We start from the raw sequence: 6000 nt of genomic DNA on the forward strand, positions 1-6000 counted from the left end.
CATCATAGTGGTCTCTGATTGGTGGTCATAATTTGGTGTGTCATCATAGTGGTCTCTGACTGGTGGTCATAATTTGGTGTGTCATCTTAGTGGTCTCTAATTGGTGGTCATCATCTGGTGTGTCATCATAGTGGTCTCTGATTGGTGGTCATAATTTGGTGTGTCATCATAGTGGTCTCTGACTGGTGGTCATCATTTGGTGTGTCATCATAGTGGTCTCTGACTGGTGGTCATCATTTGGTGTGTCATCATAGTGGTCTCTGACTGGTGGTCATCATTTGGTGTGTCATCATAGTGGTCTCTGACTGGTGGTCATCATTTGGTGTGTCATCTTAGTGGTCTCTGATTGGTGGTCATCATTTGATGTGTCATCATAGAGGTCTCGTATTGGTGGTCATAATTTGGTGTGTCATCATAGTGGTCTCTGGCTGGTGGTCATCATTTGGTGTGTCATCATAGTGGTCTCTGACTGGTGGTCATCATTTGGTGTGTCATCATAGTGGTCTCTGACTGGTGGTCATCATTTGGTGTGTCATCATAGTGGTCTCTGATTGGTGGTCATCATTTGCTGTGTCATCATAGAGGTCTCGTATTGGTGGTCATTCCATTTTTACATTTACGTCATTAAGCAGACACTCTTATCCAGAGCGACATACAAATTGGTTCATTCACAATTTTTGGATTACTCAAACTCAGTAACATAATCTGATTACTTTTGGATTACTTTCCCCTTAAGAGGTATTAGAAGAACACAAAAAAAGTATCCATCAAACACATTTGGTGTGTCATCATAGTGGTCTCTGATTGGTGGTCATCATTTGGTGTGTCATCATAGAGGTCTCTGATTGGTGGTCATCATTTGGTGTGTCATCTTAGTGGTCTCTGATTGGTGGTCATCATTTGGTGTGTCATCATAGTGGTCTCTGATTGGTGGTCATAATTTGGTGTGTCATCATAGTGGTCTCTGACTGGTGGTCATAATTTGGTGTGTCATCATAGTGGTCTCTGACTGGTGGTCATCATTTGGTGTGTCATCATAGTGGTCTCTGACTGGTGGTCATTATTTGGTGTGTCATCATAGTGGTCTCTGACTGGTGGTCATCATTTGGTGTGTCATCATAGTGGTCTCTGACTGGTGGTCATCATTTGGTGTGTCATCATAGTGGTCTCTGACTGGTGGTCATCATTTGGTGTGTCATCTTAGTGGTCTCTGACTGGTGGTCATAATTTGGTGTCATCATAGTGGTCTCTGACTGGTGGTCATCATTTGTTGTGTCATCATAGTGGTCTCTGACTGGTGGTCATCATTTGGTGTGTCATCTTAGTGGTCTCTGATTGGTGGTCATCAGCTGGTGTGTCATCATAGTGGTCTCTGATTGGTGGTCATAATTTGGTGTGTCATCATAGTGGTCTCTGACTGGTGGTCATCATTTGGTGTGTCATCATAGTTGTCTCTGACCGGTGGTCATCATTTGTTGTGTCATCATAGTGGTCTCTGACTGGTGGTCATCATTTGGTGTGTCATCATAGTGGTCTCTGACTGGTGGTCATCATTTGGTGTGTCATCATAGTGGTCTCTGATTGGTGGTTATCATCTGGTGTGTCATCATAGTGGTCTCTGATTGGTGGTCATAATTTGGTGTGTCATCATAGTGGTCTCTGACTGGTGGTCATCATTTGGTGTGTCATCATAGTGGTCTCTGGCTGGTGGTCATCATTTGGTGTGTCATCATAATGGTCTCTGACTGGTGGTCATCATTTGGTGTATCATCATAGTGGTCTCTGACTGGTGGTCATCATTTGGTGTGTCATCATAGTGGTTTCTGACTTGTGGTCATCATTTGGTGTGTCATCATAGTGGTCTCTGACTTGTGGTCATCATTTGGTGTGTCATCATAGAGGTCTCTGATTGGTGGTCATCATTTGGTGTGTCATCTTAGTGGTCTCTGATTGGTGGTCATCATCTGGTGTGTCATCATAGTGGTCTCTGATTGGTGGTCATAATTTGGTGTGTCATCATAGTGGTCTCTGACTGGTGGTCATAATTTGGTGTGTCATCATAGTGGTCTCTGACTGGTGGTCATCATTTGGTGTGTCATCATAGTGGTCTCTGGCTGGTGGTCATCATTTGGTGTGTCATCATAGTGGTCTCTGGCTGGTGGTCATCATTTGGTGTGTCATCTTAGTGGTCTCTGATTGGTGGTCATCATTTAATGTGTCATCATAGAGGTCTCGTATTGGTGGTCATTCCATTTTTACATTTACGTCATTTAGCAGACGCTCTTATCCAGAGCGACTTACAAATTGGTTCATTCACAATTTTTGGATTACTCAAACTCAGTAACATAATCTGATTACTTTTGGATTACTTTCCCCTTAAGAGGTATTAGAAGAACACAAAAAAAGTATCCATCAAACACATTTGGTGTGTCATCATAGTGGTCTCTGATTGGTGGTCATAATTTGGTGTGTCATCATAGAGGTCTCTGATTGGTGGTCATCATTTGGTGTGTCATCTTAGTGGTCTCTGATTGGTGGTCATCATTTGGTGTGTCATCATAGTGGTCTCTGATTGGTGGTCATAATTTGGTGTGTCATCATAGTGGTCTCTGACTGGTGGTCATAATTTGGTGTGTCATCATAGTGGTCTCTGACTGGTGGTCATCATTTGGTGTGTCATCATAGTGGTCTCTGACTGGTGGTCATTATTTGGTGTGTCATCATAGTGGTCTCTGACTGGTGGTCATCATTTGGTGTGTCATCATAGTGGTCTCTGACTGGTGGTCATCATTTGGTGTGTCATCATAGTGGTCTCTGACTGGTGGTCATCATTTGGTGTGTCATCTTAGTGGTCTCTGACTGGTGGTCATAATTTGGTGTCATCATAGTGGTCTCTGACTGGTGGTCATCATTTGTTGTGTCATCATAGTGGTCTCTGACTGGTGGTCATCATTTGGTGTGTCATCTTAGTGGTCTCTGATTGGTGGTCATCAGCTGGTGTGTCATCATAGTGGTCTCTGATTGGTGGTCATAATTTGGTGTGTCATCATAGTGGTCTCTGACTGGTGGTCATCATTTGGTGTGTCATCATAGTTGTTTCTGACCGGTGGTCATCATTTGTTGTGTCATCATAGTGGTCTCTGACTGGTGGTCATCATTTGGTGTGTCATCATAGTGGTCTCTGACTGGTGGTCATCATTTGGTGTGTCATCATAGTGGTCTCTGATTGGTGGTCATCATCTGGTGTGTCATCATAGTGGTCTCTGATTGGTGGTCATAATTTGGTGTGTCATCATAGTGGTCTCTGACTGGTGGTCATCATTTGGTGTGTCATCATAGTGGTCTCTGGCTGGTGGTCATCATTTGGTGTGTCATCATAATGGTCTCTGACTGGTGGTCATCATTTGGTGTATCATCATAGTGGTCTCTGACTGGTGGTCATCATTTGGTGTGTCATCATAGTGGTTTCTGACTTGTGGTCATCATTTGGTGTGTCATCATAGTGGTCTCTGACTTGTGGTCATCATTTGGTGTGTCATCATAGAGGTCTCTGATTGGTGGTCATCATTTGGTGTGTCATCTTAGTGGTCTCTGATTGGTGGTCATCATCTGGTGTGTCATCATAGTGGTCTCTGATTGGTGGTCATAATTTGGTGTGTCATCATAGTGGTCTCTGACTGGTGGTCATAATTTGGTGTGTCATCATAGTGGTCTCTGACTGGTGGTCATCATTTGGTGTGTCATCATAGTGGTCTCTGGCTGGTGGTCATCATTTGGTGTGTCATCATAGTGGTCTCTGGCTGGTGGTCATCATTTGGTGTGTCATCATAGATGTCTCTGATTGGTGGTCATCATTTGGTGTGTCATCGTAGAGGTCTCTGATTGGTGGTCATCATTTGGTGTGTCATCGTAGAGGTCTCTGATTGGTGGTCATCATTTGGTGTGTCATCTTAGATGTCTCTGATTGGTGGTCATCATTTGGTGTGTCATCGTAGAGTTCTCTGATTGGTGGTCATCATTTGGTGTGTCATCTTAGTGGTCACTGATTGGTGCTCATCATCTGGTGTGTCATCATAGTGGTCTCTGATTGGTGGTCATAATTTGGTGTGTCATCATAGTGGTCTCTGACTGGTGGTCATAATTTGGTGTGTCATCATAGTGGTCTCTGACTGGTGGTCATAATTTGGTGTGTCATCATAGTGGTCTCTGACTGGTGGTCATTATTTGGTGTGTCATCATAGTGGTCTCTGACTGGTGGTCATCATTTGGTGTGTCATCATAGTGGTCTCTGACTGGTGGTCATCATTTGGTGTGTCATCATAGTGGTCTCTGACTGGTGGTCATCATTTGGTGTGTCATCTTAGTGGTCTCTGACTGGTGGTCATAATTTGGTGTCATCATAGTGGTCTCTGACTGGTGGTCATCATTTGTTGTGTCATCATAGTGGTCTCTGACTGGTGGTCATCATTTGGTGTGTCATCTTAGTGGTCTCTGATTGGTGGTCATCAGCTGGTGTGTCATCATAGTGGTCTCTGATTGGTGGTCATAATTTGGTGTGTCATCATAGTGGTCTCTGACTGGTGGTCATCATTTGGTGTGTCATCATAGTTGTCTCTGACCGGTGGTCATCATTTGGTGTGTCATCATAGTGGTCTCTGACTGGTGGTCATCATTTGGTGTGTCATCATAGTGGTCTCTGACTGGTGGTCATCATTTGGTGTGTCATCATAGTGGTCTCTGATTGGTGGTCATCATCTGGTGTGTCATCATAGTGGTCTCTGATTGGTGGTCATAATTTGGTGTGTCATCATAGTGGTCTCTGACTGGTGGTCATCATTTGGTGTGTCATCATAGTGGTCTCTGGCTGGTGGTCATCATTTGGTGTGTCATCATAATGGTCTCTGACTGGTGGTCATAATTTGGTGTATCATCATAGTGGTCTCTGACTGGTGGTCATCATTTGGTGTGTCATCATAGTGGTTTCTGACTTGTGGTCATCATTTGGTGTGTCATCATAGTGGTCTCTGACTTGTGGTCATCATTTGGTGTGTCATCATAGAGGTATCTGATTGGTGGTCATCATTTGGTGTGTCATCTTAGTGGTCTCTGATTGGTGGTCATCATCTGGTGTGTCATCATAGTGGTCTCTGATTGGTGGTCATAATTTGGTGTGTCATCATAGTGGTCTCTGACTGGTGGTCATAATTTGGTGTGTCATCATAGTGGTCTCTGACTGGTGGTCATCATTTGGTGTGTCATCATAGTGGTCTCTGGCTGGTGGTCATCATTTGGTGTGTCATCATAGTGGTCTCTGGCTGGTGGTCATCATTTGGTGTGTCATCATAGATGTCTCTGATTGGTGGTCATCATTTGGTGTGTCATCATAGATGTATCTGATTGGTGGTCATCATTTGGTGTGTCATCGTAGAGGTCTCTGATTGGTGGTCATCATTTGGTGTGTCATCGTAGAGGTCTCTGATTGGTGGTCATCATTTGGTGTGTCATCTTAGATGTCTCTGATTGGTGGTCATCATTTGGTGTGTCATCGTAGAGTTCTCTGATTGGTGGTCATCATTTGGTGTGTCATCTTAGTGGTCTCTGATTGGTGCTCATCATCTGGTGTGTCATCATAGTGGTCTCTGATTGGTGGTCATAATTTGGTGTGTCATCATAGTGGTCTCTGACTGGTGGTCATAATTTGGTGTGTCATCATAGTGGTCTCTGACTGGTGGTCATAATTTGGTGTGTCATCATAGTGGTCTCTGACTGGTGGTCATTATTTGGTGTGTCATCATAGTGGTCTCTGACTGGTGGTCATCATTTGGTGTGTCATCATAGTGGTCTCTGACTGGTGGTCATCATTTGGTGTGTCATCTTAGTGGTCTCTGACTGGTGGTCATAATTTGGTGTCATCATAGTGGTCTCTGACTGGTGGTCATCATTTGTTGTGTCATCATAGTGGTCTCTGACTCGTGGTCATCATTTGGTGTGTCATCTTAG

This window comes from Coregonus clupeaformis, chromosome 7 (assembly GCF_020615455.1).
Source record: "Coregonus clupeaformis isolate EN_2021a chromosome 7, ASM2061545v1, whole genome shotgun sequence".
NCBI lineage: Eukaryota > Metazoa > Chordata > Actinopteri > Salmoniformes > Salmonidae > Coregonus > Coregonus clupeaformis.